Source organism: Eulemur rufifrons, chromosome 18 (assembly GCF_041146395.1).
Source record: "Eulemur rufifrons isolate Redbay chromosome 18, OSU_ERuf_1, whole genome shotgun sequence".
Lineage (NCBI taxonomy): Eukaryota > Metazoa > Chordata > Mammalia > Primates > Lemuridae > Eulemur > Eulemur rufifrons.
In genome coordinates, this window is record NC_091000.1 from 21,458,332 (window position 1) to 21,481,111 (window position 22,780).

Consider the following 22,780-nt stretch of genomic DNA (forward strand, 5'->3'; position numbering starts at 1 on the left):
TAAAAATAGTAAAATAATTTTTGATGAATGAGTGAATAAAATGAATATAATAAATGTGATCAGCTTCTGAAAGCATGAGAAAGAATAAAATTATTAACTCTAGCAGCTACCGGCACATGAGGCCCATCAGTTATTGCCTCCGTGAATCAGGTCAGGTTCCTTGAGCTAAGATGGCTGCTTCACAGGTCTCGGGAATCTGGGTTTGCCTGCCAGGCATCAGCACAGATACTAACAACTACAATAAAGTTAAAGCTAATGAGCAAACAAAGCAGTTTCAGTTGCTTTTCCTTAGCATTCCAAGCATGAAGAGCCAATGTGTGTGTGTGTGTGTGTGTGTGTGTGTGTAGTTTTTTTTTGTACAGCACAGGTAAATTATTTTCAGTATGTTTGTTTGAACTTCTTTTTATTCTTTTATCGTTTAACACCTCTATCATTTGGATCAACTCCCAGCTAATTGGAAATGAATCTACATAGCAGTCAATTTTAATCAACGTCCTTCAGGCTATTTTAGGCACTCTGTATGGGACTGTGTGAGTCCTATTCGCTTTTATGGATGGTAGCAGTAACGTTGCTGCTGGTAGTGGGACTTCACGTACCTTAATAATCTATAGCTAAAGCTGATTTTATGGGAGTGTTGTATGAGTGAAAGTGCTTAATTTCTGAAGTATTATTAGTATACAGTACTACTGTGTGAATTGAGTCAGCATGTTTTGTTGTAATCAGGGACTCACAGAAATTATCAATAGGACATGAGAGGATATTATTACATAATGAACCTTAGATTTGGACCATCTTGACATGTCTTAAAATATAAATTCAACAGACTACTTATATAAACTTTTAAAGTATGATTTGAATAAAAATATATGTGCATATATGTATTATAATATATAAATTAAGGCACTTAACAAATAGAACTCCGTGTACCACCACCTTTTGGCCTCAGTTGGATGGGTGAAATAAAATCGTCATCTGCTGCCACTCTAAATGATCCAGCAACATGCCAAAAATAAATCATTTAATTCAATATCACTTTTACTCTTTATGTTTTACTGCATAATGATTCCTTTAATAAATGATAAAGAGAAAATAATCATTTGGATGCTTCTTTCCCATCAACTCATTCTTCCTGGCAAGTTTTCTGTTCTCTGAAATAGTTCTTTAGGATAATCAGGAAAGAGCATGAGATGTTTCTGTTAAAATGCCAGTGATACATTGCATAGTGCTGAGAACTGATCTGGAAAAATGAGCTACTGCAAATTTTGCCCTAGGGACATTTCAGTGCTATGCAAATACTTGGAGGTGAATATTATAGCTACTACTCAATGTTTCATTTTACTTTAATATATTATCTAATTTCTAAATCTGACAACTTATTTGGTAAGGACAGCATGTAGGTCGTGTGTCAGAATAAAAGCTAACTTAGCCTGAAAGATCCTGAACAATGTTCATTTCAGGGACTGGAGTAAATCCATTAGAATAATGAGGTTGGGCACTCAGCATTCAGGAATGTCCTGTGTGTTAGAGGTGTATCTAGTTGTCTTTGCCCAGATGCCAACACTTCAACTGACAGGAGAAACCACTTTATTTATGGTGGCAACAATAGTCAATTTTGAGCCCAGATAGGGTGTTCCTTTTCTCATCAGCCTTTGCATTGGGATGGCCAAAAAGAGAACAGGATAATAGTACCAAGCATTAGCTACACATGACTGTCAGGGAAAGAATCTTTATGTTGTCCTGGCAGAGGAATGGGATCTGATCCTGAGAAATTTGTTGTCCTTTTGTCTACCTCTCTGAAAATGGTTTAGATTATTTATATATTAAATCCTTGTTTAGTTAAAACTTGTTTAAATAACACAGTATATAGCTCTAATCTTGTGGCAGTATCATAATTAATTGTGGAGATTGCAAAAAAGGATTTTCTTAACAAATAAGCAAGGACAACTGCAAGCAAGCAAACAAACAAACAAACCCAAGAGAATTTATTGAATAACAACTTCACTGGGAAACATATATGAAGAACTCAAGTTCTGAAAGATTGAATAAAAAAGTGAATTCCATTATTTCTCAGAACTTATTGTGGTAAACCAGTCCTGTTATAAATCTTAACACTACCAACACTTCAGATTTAAGTTTGAAAACATACTATAAATTAAATATATGGTGCAGTGAAATTTAAATGTGAAATCATCCCTTCTAGACCACCAGCCTTTCTAGCTGGAGTGAAAATAGAGTGAAAATAGCACATTCTTATGTCCTGATTCATGGAAGTTCGGGTTTTCAGGTATTTTAATGATTGAATCTGTCTGATGAGAGGTCATCAATTTAATACAAAAGTTTCTCTGTAGGCTTGGCTTGTCATGTACTTCTGTAAATGGGAGTTTGGGAACTTTAAATGAAAGAGTGTGTAAAGTTTTCTTTGCTGAGTGTTATTAACTGAGGGACTCTGGATTAATTTAGCATCCAGGTCTGTTCTTTCAGCCATAAGCCATGCTGTCAGGGAAACTTAATTACACTTTAAGTGGGATGCAAATGAGTTGTGACACTACATCATTTCACACGAAAGGTTCATTACTTACATTAACTTGCACAATGCTCACTCCTAAACCTAGAACTCATTACAATATTCCTGGGATTATTTTTTTTTTAAACAAAACTAAATGCAAGTAAGGTTTTAACTTTTAATAATCTGTTTCTTTCTTAATATTTAAGACTATAAATGTTCACTTTATTAAATGATTATGAATTGAACTACTGGACACATGAATGTATTAGGGCTGGCAGGAAAAAAAATATTCTACCATGTGTCTGCTTCATAGCAAATTCTCAGTACCAGATTTTTAAAAAAATTGTAAATTGACAATTTGTAATTTTATAAAATTATGGGGTACAAAGTGATGTTCTGATTTATAAATACCATTGCATTTATAATGGAATAATTAAATCAAGTGAGTTGACATATCCATCACCTCAAATACTTAACATTTTTTGTGGTGAGAACATTTGAAATTTACTCTCTTAGCAATTTTAAAATGTGTAACATTCTATTTTTAACTATATTCACCATGCCATGCAATAGAACACAAAAATCTCCATATTCCTCCTGTTTGACTGAGATTTTGTACCCTTTGACCATCATCTTCCCATTTCCTCCACTCCTAGACTTGGTAACCGGCATTCTGCTCTCTGAATTCAATTATTTCAAATTCTACATATAAATGAGAATACGCAATATTTGTCTTTCTGTGCCTGTCTAATTGCACTTAGCATAATGTTCTCCAGTTACATCCATATTATAGCAAATGACAATTCCCCTCTTTTTAAAGCCCAATAGTATCCCATTGTGTGTGTATGTATATATGTCTATACACACAACACATTTTCTTTAGCCATTCATCTGTTGATGGACATTTAGATTGATTTCATAACTTGGCTATGCGCATTAGTGCTTGCAGTGAACATGGGAGCACAGACATCTCTTTGACAAACTTACTTCCAATCTTTTTGGTAAATATCCTGAAGTTCAACTGCTGGTTCATATGGTAGTTCTATTTTTTAGTTTTTTGAGGAACCTCTATACAGTTTTCTATAATGGCTATACTAATGTACATTCCCACTCACAGTGTATAAGGGTTCCCTTTTCTCTACATCCTCACCAACACTTAATTCTATTTTGTCTTTTTGGTAATAACTATTTGACAGGTGTGAGGTGGTATCTGTCTTGTTGCGGTTTTAATTTGCATTTCCCTAATTGTTAGTGATGTTGAACATTTTTTCATCTGTTGGCCATTTGTATATCTTCTTTTGAGAAATGTCTAATTCACGTTCCTTGCCCCAATTTTTTTTTTTTTTTTTTTTTTTTTTTTTGAGACAGAGTCTCACTGTCTTGCCTGGGCTAGAGTGCCATGGCATCAGCCTAGCTCACAGCAACCTCAAACTCCTGGACTCAAGCGATCCTCCTGCCTCAGTCTCCCAGGTAACTGGGACTACAGGCACACACCACTATGCCCAGCTAATTTTTTCTATTTTTAGTTGTTTGGCTAATTTCTTTCTATTTTTAATAGAGATGGGTTCTCGCTCTTGCTCAGGCTGGTCTCGAACTCCTGAGCTCAAGTGATCCTCCCGCCTCAGCCTCCCAGAGAGAGTGCTAGTATTACAAGCATGAGCCACCATGCCCAGCCTATTGCCCAATTTTAACTGTTTTTTGTTTGTTTGTTTGTTTTGTTTTCTTGCTATCAGTTGTTTGATGTCCTTAAATAATTTGGATATTAAACTTATCATATATATGGCTTGCAAATATTTTCTCCCAATTTGTAGGTTGTCTTTGCACACTGTTAATTGTTTCCTTTGATGCACAGAAGCTTTTTAGTTTGATGTAATCCCATTTGTCTATTTTGCTTTTGTTCCCTATGTTTTTGGTGTCAAACCCCAGAATTCATTGCCTACACTAATGTTGTGTAGTTTTCCTCTATGTTTTCTTATAGTAGTTTTACAGTTTCTGGTCTTATGTTTAAGTCTTTAATCCATTTTGAGTTGATTTTTGTATATGATATGGGATAAGGTTTTAATTTTATTCTTCTGCATGTGGATATCCAGTTTTCCCAGCACCATTTCTTAAAGAGATTATCCTTTTCCCATTGCATGCTCTTGACATCTTGTTGAAAATCAATTGACTGTAAACATATGGACTCATTTCTGGGCTCTCCATTCTGTTCCATTGGTCAATGTGTCTATTTTTTTGTCAGTATCATGCTGTTTTAATTATTACAGCTTTGTTATAGTTTGAAATGATGTAGCGTGATATTTTCAGGGGGGTTTTTGTTTGTTTTGTTCATGATTGCCTTGGTTCATTCAAGATATTTTGTGGTCCCTTATAAATTTTAGGATTGTTTTTCTATTTCTATGAAAAATGACATTGGAATTATGATAAGGATTGCATTGAATCTGTAGATTGCTTTGAGTAGTATGATCATTTTAACAATATTAATTTTTCTAATCCATGAACATGGTTAACATGAAATTTATAGTCTATAGTGTGCCAGTATTTAAAACAACTTTTTATGAGTATCTTCTTTAACATTCATATACATGACTTGAAACAGGAAATTTAATAAGCTTTAAAATCAGAAGTCTAAGGAATTTCATTCCAGGCCTTTAACAGATTTTTCTAAGCCTCCTTTGGCTAAGGAAATATATAATCATAACATGTTTCATATTGATAGATGGATAAGAGATGATAGAGATAAATCAGTCATGACTATCTGACAAGGTGTTAGGATAGGTCCAAAAAGTACATATGGTTCCATCTTTATAAAACAGTTAAATGGTTCTGGAATTGTAAAGGGAGAGAGAGTTCACTTTAGATTTATCCCGCTAGTCTATGATGTGATAAAAGAGTTTTAGGGGCCGGGCGCGGTGGCTCACGCCTGTAATCCTAGCACTCTGGGAGGCCGAGGTGGGCGGATCGTTTGAGCTCAGGAGTTCGAGACCAGCCTGAGCAAGAGCGAGACCCCACCTCTACTAAAAATAGAAAGAAATTATATGGACAGCTAAAAATATATATAGAAAAAATTAGCCGGGCATGGTGGCGCATGCCTGTAGTCCCAGCTACTCGGGAGGCTGAGGCAGTAGGATCGCTTAAGCCCAGGAGTCTGAGGTTGCTGTGAGCTAAGCTGACGCCACGGCACTCACTCTAGCCTGGGCAACAGAGTGAGACTCTGTCTCAAAAAAAAAAAAAAAAAAAAAAAAAAAAAGAGTTTTAGGGAAAATTAGTTGTTTCTTCTTAATATAATCAATCATTGTAATCAATCAAGAGTGACAGTTGTTGTGAAGCATTTAAGTGCAGGAAAAACAACAGTGAAGTTTTATGGAGTGCTTACTATGCTCTTGGCAAAGTCCTAAGTATGATACTTTACTTGTATAAGCTCATTTAATACACACAAAAACCCTACGAGACAGCTACTCTATCCCTGTTGTACAGTTCACAAAACTGAAAAAGAGAGGCCTCAAACAAGTTGCCCAAAGTGAGTCAGAGAGCCAGGATTCAAACTTACTCAGGCCATGATTTTAATCACTATGGAATATTGCCTAAGTTGTATAAGGGATTTATATATTTAATAAATATATTTATATTATTAATGTAATAATATGATGAATTATATTTTATACTATAAAATTAATTTTCAATATAATTTTATACCACAAATTATTTATTAATATAATAATTTAAATTTAACAATTTAAATTATTACAAATATATTCTTTATGCTTAATAAATTATTTAATATTTAATAAATAAAAATTCCTTATCATAGTAGTTAAAATCATGGACTTTAGAACTAGACTTAGTAGGTTTGAGTCCTGGTTTTCACTATGTGAGCACTATGCATTGTGACTGATACATACATGAATATGTATGTGAAGTTGATGAAGAATGCTTACATATTAGAAATGGAAGAAATCTTAGGAGACATCTAGTCTATTATTTCCTTTTTGTAGGAATCCAGAGAAGTTTATTCTACATGTGTCATACCTTTTATATAGCATTTGACACTTCTAAATCTTCTCTTTAAGGGTTTATATTGTAAATAATGATACTGTAATTATTTAAAACAATCATCCTGAATTGCATAGGAACTTTTATTTACCTTGAAATTTAGTATTTATTGACATTCTACAGATTCTCAAAATACTTTATGAATTGCAAGAATACAAAAGATAGACTCATTTTCTAAAGTAAAACAAAATTTAAAATGCCAATGAAGCAATAAACTGAGATAAATGTGACAAGAAACAGATTGGAGATCATATTGGGGCAATAAAGAGCGCTTTCATAAAGGTGACAGACATCTTAAGAGGTCTTGTAGGATGTGTAGAGTTTTGAGTGTTGGACTTGAGGAATAGAGAATAAGGGCATGTGGACAGGTTAAAGCATAAGCAGAGGCTCAGAGGCAGAAAAATGTTTTACATTTGAATGGAGAATGCCTCTAGTTTGCTTTACTGTGGCATAGGCTAGGTATGGGAATAGTGGGAAAACTTGGCAAAATAATTGAACTGACATCTTGTATTATTTTTTATTTCAAAAAATTTAGGGGGTACAAGTATTTTTTGTTACATGGATGAATTGAATCATGCTGAAGTCAGGGTTTTCAGTGTACTTGTCACCAGAATAGTGTACATTGTACTTGATAGGTAGATTTTATCCCTCACCCCTTCCCATTCTCCCTTCTTCTTACTTTTCAATGTCCATTACACCACTTTATGATCATATATATCCCTCATTTAGGTCCCACTTGTAAGTGAGAACATACAGTATTTGTTCTTCCATTTCTGAGATACTTCACTTAGGAAAATGATCTCCAGTTCCATCTAAGTTGCTTCAAAAGACATTATTTTATTCTTTTTTTTGGCTCAGTAGTACTCCATGTTGTGTACACCTTCCTCCCACCCCAGTTTTCTTTATCCACTCATCAGTTGACGGGCCCTTAGGTTGATTCCATATGTTTGCTATTGTGAATTGTGCTGCAATAAACATTCAGGTATAGACATCTTTTTTATAAAATGACTTTTTTCCTTTGGGTAGATATCCAGTAGTGGGATTGCTGGATCCAGTGGTGGGTCTACTTATAGTTCTTTGAGAAATCTCCATACTGTTTTCCATAGCAGTTGTACAAGTTTACATTCCCATGAAAGCGTATAAGCATTGCCTTTTCTCCTTCACTGTGCCATCATCTATTGTTTTTTGACTTTTTAATAATGGTGATGCTGACAGGGGTAAGGTGGTATCTCATTGTGGTTTTAATTTGCATTTCCCTGATAATTAGTCATGTTGAGCATTTTTTCAAATGTTTCTTGGCCATTTATCTATCTCCTTTTGAGAAGAGTCTGTTCATGTCTTTTTCCCATTTTTGATGAGGTTGTTTTTTTTCCTGCAGATTTGTTTGAATTCTTTGTAGTTTGTGGATATTAGCCCTTTGTCAGATATATAGTTTGCAAAAATTTTTTCCCATGAGTTAGTTATATCTGGCTTTTATTATTTGGGATATATTCCTTTTATGCCTAGTTAGTTGAGGGGGTTTTTATCATGAAGGGATGCTGGATTTTATCAAATGTTTTTTCTGTATCTATTGAGATGATCATATGGTTTTTAATTCTCTTTATGTGGTAAATCAGATTTATTCATTTGCATATATTGAACCATCTTTGTATCCCTGGGATGAAGTCCACTTGATCATGGTGGATTATTTTTTTGAGGTGCTATTGAATTCAGTTTGCTAGTATTTTGTTGAGGAGTTTTGCATCTATGTTCATAAGGGATATTGGTCTGTAATTTTCTTTCTTTTATTGTGTCCTTTCCTGGCTTTGGAATCAGGATGATTCTGCCCTTGTATTAATAGAGTTAGGGAGGATTTCCTCCTTCTCAATGTTGTGGAACATAACAGTTTCGGTAGAATGGGTACCAATTCTTTGTAGTCTTGTAGAATTCTGCTGTGAATACTGGTCCAGGGCTTTTTTTTTCTGTTGGGAGAGTTTTTATTACTGTATCAATCTCAATGCTCATTATTGGCTTATTTGGGATTTCTATTTCTTCCTGATTCAACCTTGGGAGGTCATGTGTTTCCAAAAATTGATTTATTTCCTCCCTATTTTCTAGTTTGTTTGCATAGAGGTTTTTGTAGTAGTCATGGATGGTATTTTTGTATTTCTATAGTATCAGTTGTAATGTCTCCTTTTTCATTTCTGATTGACCTTATTTGGGTCCTTTCTCTTCTATTTCTGGTTATCCTAGCTAGAGGTCTATCAGTTTTGTTTATCTTCTCAAAGAACCAACTTTTTGTTTTGTTAATCCTTTGTGGGGTTTTTTTTGTTTGTTTGTTTCTGTTTTGCTCAGTTCTGCTATGAGCTTTGTTATTTCTTCTCTTTTGCTAGCTCTGGGTTTGGTTTGTTCTTTTTTTCTACTTAAGGTTGGTAATTTGTGATCTTTCTGTCTTTTTGATGTAAACATTTAAGGCTATGAACTTCCTCCTTATCACTGATCACTGCTTTTGCTATATCCCATGGATTTTGAATGCTTGTGTCATGTTTGTTGTTCAGTTAAAAAAAAACTCTTGATTTCCATGTTAATTTTGTCATTGACCCAAGAATCGTTCAGCAGCAGGTTGTTTAATTTCCAAGACTTAGTGTAGATTTGAGCATTCCTCTGGAGTTGATTTCTAGTTTTATTCCACTGTGATCTGAGAAGATACATGGAATGGTGTTGATTTTTCTTCATTTGGTGAGACTTGTTTTATGGGCTAACATATGATCTGTCTTGGAAAATGTTCCCTGTGCTGATGAGAAGAATGTATAATCTGCTGTTTTGGGGTAGAATTTTCTATAGATGTCTGATAATTTCATTTGTTCTAGAGTCCTGTTTATGTCCAGTGTTTCTTATGTTGATCTGCCTTGATGCTCTGTTCAGTTCTGTCAGTGGAGTGTTGAAGTTCCCAAAAGTTATGATGTTGCTGTTTATTTCTTTGCTTAGACCTAGTAGAATTTGTGTCATGAATCTGAGAGCTCCTCTGTTAAGTGTATGTATATTTAGGATTATTATATCTTCTTGGTGAATTTCTCTCTTCATTATTATATAACAACCATCTTTGTCTTCTTTTTTTTTTTTTTTTTTACCATTGTTGATTTAAAGTCTATTTTATCTGATATGAGAATAGCTATTCCTGCTTGTTTTTGGTTTCCATTTGTATGGAATATTTTTTTTTCCATCCTTTTACCTTGAGACTATGAGAATCCCTGTGAATTAGATGGGTTTCTTGTAGACAGAATATATTTGGGGTGTGTTTTTTCATCCATTCAGCCAGTTTATATAGTTTAAATCGAGCATTAAGAACATTTATATTCAATGTTAGTATTGATATGTGAGATACTGTTTTGTTCATCATGTTGAATGATACCCAGTAGCTTTGTTTTCTTCATTGTGTTACTGTTTTATAAGAGTAGTGAACTTTAACTTTCAGATGTTTTCACACTGATGGGTACTCAATGCTCTGTTCCATGTATTGAGCACTTTTAAGCATTTCCTGTAGGGCAGGTCTAGTGGTGACAAATTCCCTTAGTGTTTGCTTGTCTGGGAAAGACTTTATTTCTCCTTCATTTATGAAATTTTGTTTTGCAGGATATGAAATTCTTGGCTGGCAATTATTCTGTTTAAGAGGACTAAAACTGAGACTGCAATCTCTTCTGGCTTCAAAGTTCTCTGTTGAGAGTTCTGCTGTTAGTCTGATGGGTTTCCCATTGCAAATAACTTTTTGCTTTCATCTCACAGATTGTAGGATTTTCTCCTTCACTTTGACTTTGGCCAGATTGATGACTGGATGTCTTGGTTATGTCCTAGTTGCTATGAATCTTCCAGGTGTTCAAAGACCATTTTCTATTTGGATAGCTAAACCTCTAGAGATAGCAGGGAAATTCTCCTATATTATTCTCTCAAATAGGTTTTCCATGATTGTTGATTTTTCTTCTTATCCCCAGGGCATACCTATAATTCTTATATTTATTCATTTTGCATAATCTCATAGTTGTCTCAGTGATTGTTAATTTTTCTTTGTTCTTTTTTCTAGATTTTTTTACAACTGGGTTACTTTGGAATCCTTGTCTTCAAGCTCTGAATGTCTTTCTTCTGCTTAGTCTTGTCTGTTGTTAAAGTTTTCTGATGCATTTTGAAATTCCTTAAATGACTCTTTCATTTTTTTAAGTTCTGTTATCTCTTTTCTGATGATATCTATCTCTTTAGTGAACTTTTTATTGATGTCCTAAATTATTTTTGTGGTTTCTTTGAGATGGTTTTCTACCATCTCCTCAATTCCATTCATCTTACTTGCTGTCCATCCATAATCTAAATTCCATGTCTGTCTCTTTCCTTTTGGTTGGAGTTTATTACTAGAGAGCTGTTGTGATCCTTTGGGGGTGTTAGGACAGCCTGTTTTTTTCATGTTGTCAGAGATTTTATATTGGTTCCTTCTCAGCTGGGGCCTCTTCTCTTAGCTCAAAACAGATAGCAGATATGGTACACCTGCTCTCTCTCCTCTGTTGAGACCTCTGTTGCTTGGTGAAAATAGGGATGAATCCCTGCATGGCATGCTTGGGTTCTACTCCAGAAGCTTGACCAGGCAGAGGAAGGGTGGATGTACTGTGAGCCTTTAACCCTGCTACTCTGCTGCTTCTTCCCTGTTTGCCTCTGGTTGTCACCAGGGTGCTGTGTCATGGCTGGCCCCTGGTGCAAGGTGCATGCAAAGTGGGGCTGGCTGGTAGGACAGGGCATGCACACAGGAGGGAGGAAGTCCACTGAGCACAGTGTGCATATTCACAGGCCTGGCCAGCCCAGGCACAACAGGGTGCTCTGCCCATGCAGGGCCTGGCGAGTGTGCAGGTCATAGAGAGCCTGCAGGGCAGAGCAGGCCCCTGGGTGCAGCAAGTTCACTGGGTAGAATAGGCCAGTGGGTCACAGTTTATGAGAGGGGTGGAATGTGACCCCTAGGACAAAGCAGGATCCTGGGGAAGGATGCCAATATGGGATGGAGCAGGCCCCAGTGCCTGGCCTTCACACAGGTGGGCCGGAGCAGCCATGGGGCAGGGCGTGCAGTGGGCACAGGGCATGTGCAGGGTGTAGCACCCAAGGCACCTGTGCAAGCTGGTGTGGGTCCATGGTGTGCAGTTTGCCCAGATCCAAAGGCAGCGGCCTGCTGGGGCTTCCCAGGTGGTGGCGGTAGTGGTTTAGTCATCCCTGATAGTGAGCCCTGGGTGCCAAGGGCTACAGGCATGTCTTCTGCCTGGGTCCTGTGGGAAGTGCAGTTGAACAAGATCACCCAGGCCACAGCAACTGGCTCTCGGCCTGTGATCTCTTGCTCTGCTCAGAACCCCTGGCAGTGGTAGCAGTGCACCTGCCCACAGAGGGCATGCAAGTGCTGGGATTCCTTGCTCCCTCCCTGCCTGGCAGAGGCATGGGGGAGGCTGAAGTCACAGATCTGACCCCAAGGCAGAAGGGTAGCATTGTGGAGTTGAGATGTTACAATGGAACCAGCTGCAGCACCCAGGGCTCACAAGCCAGCCGTCCTTTCTCTCTGGAGCAACACTGCTACACAGCTTCCAGTCAGGTCTCTGTATCAGTCTGGAGGCCTGCTGCAGTGGAGGGGCCCTCTCGCCGCTCCAGTTGCAGTATCCTCAGGGGAAGCATGGAGCCCCAGATTCTCTCCTCTGTCCCTTTCCCACATGTGGGCACCTTTCCTAAGTACCTGCAGTCCTGCTAAGCAGCTCATCCCATTTCTATCTTCTTCACTTCACTTCCACCTCCTCTGCTTGGATTCCCAGTGCTCTAGCTCAGACAATTAATGCAAAGGTCGATATCTGTTTGCTACTTTTGATCCTCTCCATGAGAGCTGCATTGTGTAGGCTGCTTCCATTCTGCCATCTTGATGTTTTTATAGGGCTCTGACATCTTGAGTTTTTATAGGTCATGACACGTGGTAGTCCAATAAAAATCAAGAAAATGTAAGATGAGATGAATTGAGTAAGATGAAGTAAACATGTATATCAATTTTTATTCATATAAATCCAAATGCTTTCATAAATTTAATGAAGTTAAATAATAGAGCTTTGAAAGCCACCAAATTCTTCATCTTTGGCCTCTGAGAAAAGAGCTTAAATGAGATCTATATAAAAACTAAAGCCGTTTTGAATGTGATATTAATATAATGACTTCTCACTGAATCATATGGACAGATTAGGTTTCATTTTTAATAATCCTAAAATTATCTTCTTCATCATTGAATTGAGTATTAAACATAATATCCAATAGTGACTTACATTAAAACAACTTAAATGGCTTCTTTTCCTGGATAGTGGAGATTAGAGAACTCAAACAGCTTTCAGTTTTTAAAAACCTAAAACACTTGATCAAATGTAACAGCTATCTATTTAAATGCTCACAAGAGAATCTGGAAAATCTCAAGGGCAATAAACAATGAGGAAACAAAATCCCAGAGCAAAAGATGATGTGGCAACTATTGGGAGGTATGGGTCAAGCTTGGTTCCATCTCTCAGTAACTAAGAATTGAAATTTAATGGTCCTATGGGGACTGAAAATGATGCCATGGATCCATATGAGTCAGGGAGTTGAAAATGAAATAGAAAATGATTGAAGGGTTGCAACACCAGTGAATAGGTCAAGGGAGAACCAGAAAAATATCTACCCACTGGCACAGGGAGCCAAACCGCCTGTTTCAGCCTCAGCTGGGAATTGGGGTGGCAGAAGTCTGCTGAGAATTTGAAAATATGGGTCTGCCTTCATGTTAATTTGGAGCTCCACTTTACACTGTCTAGGTGGTTTATAGGTTGAGAAATTAACCTAAAATATAATTACAGCTGGTAATACTCCTGGGAACACTGGGTTGAAGCAACTACAAATAACCCTAGAAGCCAGGTTTCATAAAACTTAGAGGTTTTTAATGGGATGTAGGATTGTTATTTTTCTCCTGAAGGAAGGTAGAGATGCAGATTAACTTCAGACTTTGTTAAATCAATTGGCTATTTGTATGGAATCAAAAATGAATCCATAGATCGTTACATAAACAAAAATCAGTTCCAGACATATTAAAGGCCCATACATGAAAAATGAAACCAAATTCCTTTCAGAGGAAATATAGAAAAAATATTTTTGACCTCACACTAGGGATGCATTTCTTAAACAAGACTCAGAAAGTATCAAAACGATTGATTACTCTAAATTTTAAAGTTCTGTGCATCATAAGATACTGTAAACACTGTTGGTGAGAGTATAAGTTGTTACACAACTTTGGAGAGCAATTGGAGCCACATGTAGTGAACTTGAAGGTGTCCATAACCTTAAAACCCAATAATTCTATTCCTACATATAGAATCTAGGGACACTTTCTTATATATTACAGGAGATATATACAAGAATTGTTAAAACCTTATTTGAAAAATTGGAAACAACTTAAATGTCTGTCCACAGGAGAATGAATATGTAAATTTTGTCATATTAATTCACTAATAGAATAATTAAAATTATGAATTATAGCCAGATTATCAATGTAGATAATCTGAAAATGTAACCTTGCACACACATACACATACACACACATATATATTGAATAAGTATAGTATGCTAGTACTTTAGAAAGAATAGAAACATGAAAGCCAACACTTATTATATATACATACATAGTTTATGTAGTAAAACTATGAGAACATGCTTGGAAATGATAAACACCAAATTTAACATAATGGTTATTTTGAGGGAGGGAGGGAGAAAAATGGAAGTTTTTCTTAAACCGGGTGGTTTATATACTTTTAAATGTGCGTGAAATATTTCATAATGTTAAAACAACTTAATGACAGCTTTTTAATTAATACTATAATTTTAATATCAAGTAAAAAATTATCACAATGGACTGTACACATAACTCCTCCACTTCCTGTGAAGTTTTTTTCCTCCATCACTCATCCTCTTTTTCTAGTTACATGAACTTGGTCTTAAATGACTTACTGGACTTTGTTTACTAATAACAAATTCCCAAACTTTAAGTGGAATAAAACTTTGAACTTTAAACTTGCTATCATGGCAAGAAGTTGCTGAGATACCAGTTTAGGATCCTGTATATACTTTGGCCACATGGTCCAAATCACATGTTCAAATTCTTTTGACTTTTTTCTTCCTTTAGTGGCATGACTTAATGTGCATTAATCAATCCAAATGTTGAGATAAATTCATTTTCCTGGGCCAATCATGCTAATTATGTTATAGCTCTATGTTCTGGGAACTTCTGACTCAAGATTACTGGTATATTTGTAATATATTTCTATATTTTCTAATTACAAAGGTTCTATATATATGAGTTTAGAAATATAGAGATATTAAAAAACAAAAAAGAAAAAGCATTCTATTCAGAGATAACCTATTATCTATGGACATAATTATATTTTGAATTCAGATAGAGGCAGACTGCGCATGATGTTTTGTAACCTAACTTACTTTTTGTGCTTAACACTAAATTGTGAACATTTTTTCTTTTGTGTTAATATTCTCCTTCCAAGTTCGAGCCACACTTACTTTTTGCTTTGTAACATGCCTCATTGCTTTCTCTTGCCACTTGTTCTCAATATAGCAGTCAGATCATTTCACTCCTCTGTATAAAACCCTCCAGTGGCATTTAACCTCATTCAGATAAAAGCATGTCCATGATAATTTTTCAGACCATAGTCTCCAAAATGGAGTTGCTGGATCCAATGGAATGTAAAATTCTCAGGCTTTAAACTCATATTGTCAAAATAGACTCCAGATATTTTTTGCACTTAATGTGTCCATTAACAGTACATAAGTACTCATTTCCTGAGTCTCCTCTCATATTGAATATTATTATAAAACATTGAAAAGTTACCAATTGATATGCAAAAATGTTTTTTCATATTTATTTACAGTTCTTTGATGTTATGTATGGCAAAATATTTTCTCCCTTATTTTTACTTGTGTTAATATTAGAATGTTTATCATCTTCTATTGATTTTGAAGATATTTTTCTCCTGCATATTGGGCACAGATATTTTGCCTTTTAATTCTGTTTTTAATTTTCTAATCAATGCTATAAATCTTTTCCTTTGTAATTTCTGCCTTGGTATAAACTTAGAATGATATTCTTGGGAATGAGATTATACTCATTAGCCGTAATGGAGTACTTTTATGTATAGTTTTATTCATTTATTTTTTATATTCAGCATCATAATTCACCTGAAATACATTTGATTATCAACAAATTTTCCCAATATTCTTTATGGATGTGATTTTTAAGTCTATGTAAATAAAAAGATTAATATTAAAAACAAATAGATAAAAATTATAAAAATGGTATAGATAAAATCTCAGAATATTTTAAACAGATAAAAATCACAGATTAATATTACATAGTAATTGTGATATTTTGAAAATAAAAACTTCATTTTTGGAGTTAGAAGGATTTTTAGAGTTAATCTCTTTTCACTTTATATTTTGACAGATGATCAAGCCTAGGTGCACAAAAATTAAGTAATTTTACTCAAAGCCACTCAGTTCAATAGATAGAATACAATCATTTTGTCCTCTAATCCAAGGTTTAGGTATGAATACTTTAGATTTCCTTTTTACTAGATTATAAATTTTAAAATAAAAAGCAACCTGAAACTATACTATAATAATGCATTCTTCCTTTATTTTCCCTCCATTTCATGCATATACAGTTCTAAATTTTAGTATGTAACAAAATGACAAAGGGCAATTGATAATGGCAAATGCACTTGAGTCGTAGTCTTTAGTGTTTCAGAACTTTAATTTTGTACATCTACAGAACACAGATAGCAATGGCTCGTTAACCATGAAATCTGTGCAATTTGTCAAAAAGATATCAATGTTGCGAAGCACCATTTGGCTCAGAATTCTAGTACTCCCCACCAACTCCCTACCTGAAAACTAAATAATAATCTGCCACACTAGCAGTGACCTGAAGTATGGGCCTTTCTCTCCATTGGAGAAGAACATTAGGAGGAAAGGTTCTTAAATGTTTTGTTCTCATTTCAGAACCTCAGCAAAACTGCTTGTATGGTGGTTTTCTGATCCATTAACACAAGAGCGATAATCTCCCCTCCCTTGAGGGAAAGGAAAACATACACCCGAATTTTAGGCCTGAAAAATGGCACCATAAATAACCATCACAGTTCTACTCTCAGCTTTTAATCTGTTTTCTTTATCCTTCAATGTTTGGGAATCCTATCTTAAAGTAATTTTCTCTTTTAGCAAAAATATCTGGCTCCCCACACAATGGTTTTGCCTAAAACAAGATTTTAGAAAGCAGATTTTTGGGGAAATGTTAGTAAGGGATGAATTTCCTAAGCTTTTGGTTACTTTGAGACTGGGATACTAAAAAAATCTGCCTAAATAAAAGTTGTTCTGGCATGCAACACAGCAAACCTCAATTTGTGGTATAGCATTAGCAAGGTGAATTGCTCTAGAGCTGAGAATGTTCTTTTTTTTTTTTTTTTTTTAAATGACCACTCAAATGCTTACAGCCCCATGCATGTACTAAGATGAAAAATCAGTGCAATTGGAGAAAAAAACAATGGTTTAAAACAGTTTGGAAGAAAAGAAAGTATCCCAATAAATCACTTGTCATTGTGGATAATAGAATACTGCATCATCTTCTATCAGCTAGAATAAAGGTTAAAACACTGTGCTTGCTCTCTAAACTCTATGATCTTGCTGGCATATTCAATAGTGGATTCCATTATTATTGCCCTTTTGGTAATAGAAACATGTCTCTTTCCTGCAATTGTTTATAATTCCTGAAAACTCTCAGGGAATGTCATCTGCTTTAATAAGTAATAAATTCTTTGCTGAATGTGTTGAAAGATAGCAATAATATGAATAAAAAGTGTGAAGAAAAAAAATTTTTTTCCCCAGCAAGTATAAAATGCTGACAGGATGCTTCACAAATTATTTAAAGAATTCTGCATTAAGAAAAGAGAGTTTCAAAAAGAAAGCTTGTCTTGCTCTGAAAAATGATAGGTTTAAAATGCAAGGGTATAGCATTGAAAACTTAATTTGAAGATCTTGAGATAGTCCCCCTAGACCATGATCAGCAGCAATCTATCACTCAATCCAATCATTAGTTCTTCTGAAGTTTATCTCCTGACTCCAATCACCTCTTCTCAGTCTCTTTTGCAACACCCCATCTTTTTTTGTAAATTTTTAAAGTTTCTATTTAAATCAATTGTATGCACATATCATTTAAGGAGTTGAAATATTCTGCCAGATTTACCACAAAAGTATCAGTCTCCAGCTATGTGTTCCACTATTCCCTGTACTCCAGAAGTAACCCCTTTCACCTCTCAACTGATTATTTTGCTGTTTATTTGATGTACCTACATGAAACGCTTGCAACAGTGCATTCAGTTCTTCTGCTTTAGGCTTCATTTCTTAACTTCCCATTACACAGGATAAGGCTATTTAGCCTCTTTTCTTCCCTTCCTCCACCACATATGTACAGCTTTGCCACTCTCCCCATACGTTTATATTATAAAGTTGGTTAGGTAAATATTCAGTGATTACATGACTGTAACCATGTAAATCATGTTCAAAGAGCCAAGTTAGGTAGTAAACTATGTTTATATTATTTTTCCTATACAAATTTTATTTTCCTGAAAATACATAATTGTGTCATTTATTCATCTTTTGTGCTTCTTGTCCCTTCCACTAATGAAACCTCCAACTCTCTGCAATTGTTTAATTTTCCTCTCTAGAAGATCAGAGATAACATATATCCTATAAAATTAATATTTTTGGAAGCATCTCTCACAGAGGTTGCTCCAATTGGGGCTGTTTTTCCTCCACATCTGGAGTACAGTTGACATTCTGGAATTTATTCACCATTCTGCTGAGGACTCCTTCACTTCTACTTTGTTAGATCCATTTCTGTCACCAGCCCTACTCATTGTTGGTTTGCTTTCCCACTTTGTAGAATACATTCTCAAGTAGTTTTCACAGAAAGCAAATAGTTTGTGACTTTACATGTCTAAAAACATTTTTTATTCTACCCTGACACTTAAAATGTCAATTAAGCCTTTTAAATTTTATTGAGGTATAATTTATATACAGTGAGTGGCACAAGTCAATGTACAATTTGATGATTTTTTTGTTACATATGTATGTGCTTGTATACACCAACAAATTTAAGATATAGAACATTTCGATCAGTCAAAAAGGTTGCTCAGTGCCCCATACCCTTTAATAACCCCCCTTCAGGGGTTACCACTATTCTGACTACTGTGACATAGATTAATTTTGCCTTCTTGAACCTCATATAAATGGAACCATATAGTATGTACTTCTTTGTATTAAGATTTTTTCACTCAAAAATGCAAATCAAAACCACAATGAGATATCACTTAACCCCAGTGAGAATGGCCTTTATCAAAAAATCACAAAACAACACATGTTGGCGTGGATGTGGAGAGACAGGAACACTCGTACACTGCTGGTGGTACTGCAAACTAGTGCAACCCCTGTGGAAAGCATTATGGAGGTATCTTAAACAGATTCAAGTAGACCTGCCATTTGACCCAGCAATCCCATTATTGGGCATATACCCAAAGGAAAAAAGGTCATTCTGTAACAAAGACACATGTACCCGAATGTTTATAGCAGCACAATTCACAATAGCAAAGATGTGGAAACAACCCAAATGCCCATCAATACATGATTGGATTAGTAAGCTGTGGTATATGTATACCATGGAATATTACTCAGCTATAAGAAATAATGAAGATACGACATCTCTATGGTTCTCCTGGAGAGAGTTGGAACCCATTATATTCAGTGAAGTATCCCAAGAATGGAAAAACAAGCATCACATGTACTCACCAGAAAATTGGTTTCCCTGATCATCACCTAAATACACATCTGGGAACGACACCAATCGGATATCAGACTGAGGTGGGGGGAGGGGGGAGGGGATGGGGGTATGCCTACACAATGAGTGCATTGCGCACCATTTGGGGAATGGTAACGCTTGAAGGTGCTGACTCGGGAAGGGAGGGTGGGGAAGGGAGGGATATATACCCACATGATGGGTGCAATGCGCACTATCTGGGGAACAGACACGCCTGGAACTTTGACTTGGGGGGAAAGGCAGTACATGGGCAACGTATGTAACCTGCATTCTGTATCCCCCATAACAATAAGATGAAATTTAAAAAAGTAAACAAAAAAATAAAACACATACTTTAACACACACACACAAAAAAGATTTTTTCACTCGAATGTCTTTGAGATTCATCCATATTATTGTGCTTACCAATAATTTTTCATTTTTTATTGCTGTTTAATATTTTATCATATGACTAGATTACAAAATATTATCTTATATTTTTTATAGAAGCTTTTAAAGAAATATTTCACATTTAATATTGATATATATGATCTACCAAAATTAATTTTTTGTATATGGTGTAAAGTAAGGATCAATGTTCATTGCTTTTCCATATGGACCCTGAATCTCCAGCACCACGTATTGAGAAAAACATCATGTGCCCCACTGAATTGCAGAAGCACCTTTGAAGTAAATCAGATGACCATATAGGTGTGGGTCTCTTTTTACACTCTCTTTTGTTCTGTTGATATATTTGTCTATCTTTGGACCATTGACAAAGTCTTGATTGCTGCAGGTTTATAGTAAGTGTATATCTGAAAGTGTAAGTCCTCCAACTTAATTCTTTTTCAAGGTTGTTTTGGCTATCCAAAGTTCTCTGCAGTTTCATATACATTTGAAAATCAGCTTGTCAATGTCCACAAAAAACAAAAAAACAAAAAACCTCAAAATGAAACAAACCAACCACAATATACCACCTAACCAGGGATTGTAGCTGGGAGTGAATCAAATCTATGTATCATTTTGGGCAAGAATTGACATCTTAGCAATACTTATTGTTCTAATTCACAAACATGTCATTCCATGTATTTAGATATTCTTTAATTTCTCTTGGCAATGTTTATATTTCTCAACATAGAGGTCTTATACAACTTCTATTGAATTTACTTCCATATTTTTTGGAGTTTTATTTACTCCTGTTGTTTCCATCCCATATTTTTTGATGCTTTTGGAAATGGTATTTTTAAAAAATTTTATTTGCTGATTGTTTGTTGATAGTATATAAAACACAACAAACTTTTGTATATTGAACTTGTATCTAATGACTTTGCTCAATTTACTTATTAATTAAAATAATTTGTAGCCTTTTTTTTTTTTTCTTTCTTTTTCTTTTTTTTGAGACAGAGTCTTGCTCTTTCACCCAGGCTAGAGTGCCATGGCATCAGCCTAGCTCACAGCAACCTCAAACTCCTGGGCTCAAGTGATCCTCCTGCCTCAGCCTCCTGAGTAGCTGGGACTACAAGCACATGACACCACTCCTGGCTAAGTTTTCTATTTTTTTTAGAGAAGGGGACTCACTCTTGCTCAGGCTGGTCTCAAACTCCAGACCTCAAGTAATCCTCCCGCCTTGGCCTCCCAGAGTTTTAGGATTACAGGCATGAGCCACTGTGCCTGGCTGAGAAGTTTTTGTTTTTTTTGGGTCTCCAAACTAAGATTGTTAAGTTGTGGGAAATTTTCATGAATTATTTCATCAGTTATGTAGCAGGCTGACTAATGTCCCATCTCTTCCCACCAAAGATGTTCATGTTCTAATCCTTGCAATCTGGAAATTTACCTTATATGGCAGAAAGTATTTTGCAAATGTGATCAAATTAAGTATCTTGAGATAAGAAATTTATCTTAGATTGTCTGGGTTGGCCTGATGGTTCTTACAAGAGGGACACAGAAGAAAAAGTTAGAGTCCAGAGAGGAGGCGGTGTCACTACAGAAGCATAGATTGGAGTTATGCACTTTGAGGATAGAGGAAAAGAACCATGAGCCAAGGAAGATAAGCAATTTCTATAAGCCAAACAAGTTGAGGAAATGGATTCTCATCTAGAGCCTCCAGAAGGAATCAGCCCTGCCAAAACTTTGACTTTATCCTAGTGAAACTGATTTTAAACTTTTTGTCTCCAGAATTGTAAAAGAATAAATTCATGCTGTTTCAAGCCACCAAGTTTGTGGAAACTTGTTGCAGCATCCATAGGAAACTAATTTAAATGGTTTTCTCCCTTCCCTTTTCTCCGTTTTCTCTTGGAACTCCTATTATATAATAACTTCTAGACAAGAACTTTAATTTTCTTATGTTTATTTATTCTCTTTGTCTTTTTGCCAAAATTTCTAGAGTATTTTCTAAATTTCTCTTCCAACTTTTATCTTTGGATTTTTTATTTCTGCTATTAAACTTATGATTTTCCTGGAATCCTCACCTCTGTTCTTGAAAGGTTCTTTTTCAATAATGGTATCCTGTTCTTATTTCTGTTTGCAATATTTTATTTTATTTTCTCCCTAAGAATATTAATAATAATTTTCTTTGGAATTTTATTTGCCTGAAAAATCTCTCTCCTCCAAGTTTTATTTGTCTGTTTTGGTTTTGGTATTTTTTAGTAGAAACTCTCTTTTGTTGCCTGGTTATAATGGATTTGCTGTATCAAACTTAAAAGTTGGCAACTAAAATTAGCCGGGCATGGTGGCGCATGCCTGTAGTCCCAGCTACTCGGGAGGCTGAGACAGGAGGATCGCTTGAGCTCAGGAGTTTGAGGTTGCTGTGAGCTAGGCTGACGCCATGGCACTCTAGTCCGGGCAACAGAGTGAGACTCTGTCTCAAAAAAAAAAAAAAAAAAAAAAAAAAGTTGGCAACTAAAAACTGAAATGGAAGCACTAAACATGTGGGTGGAGCTTTACTCCAACTCTGAAGTATGTAGTGCTGCCAGTTTTCACTGAGTCATTTGGGATCATGTTACATAGACTGGCTTGGTTTTTGGCCATCCTCAGTACTGGGTTAAGATTCCAAGGAGGTTTTTGCCCTAGCTTGCTAAGTTATTTACCATTTGTCCAAATGTTTTCTACCTTCCAAAGTTTTATACTCTTTTCTTCTCTTGTCTCACTCCTGTCCTTAGGAGTTATCTTTTTAAATAAAATTCCTGTCTTTTTACTTTAGTGTGGTTTATGGATGGACTGAAAGTAGATGAATGTGTTCCATCTGCCCTTTTTGATCAGAAATACTATGGTTTCCATTCTCTAGTTTAATCCTTAAAATTGGTGCCCTTGAGGTGCCA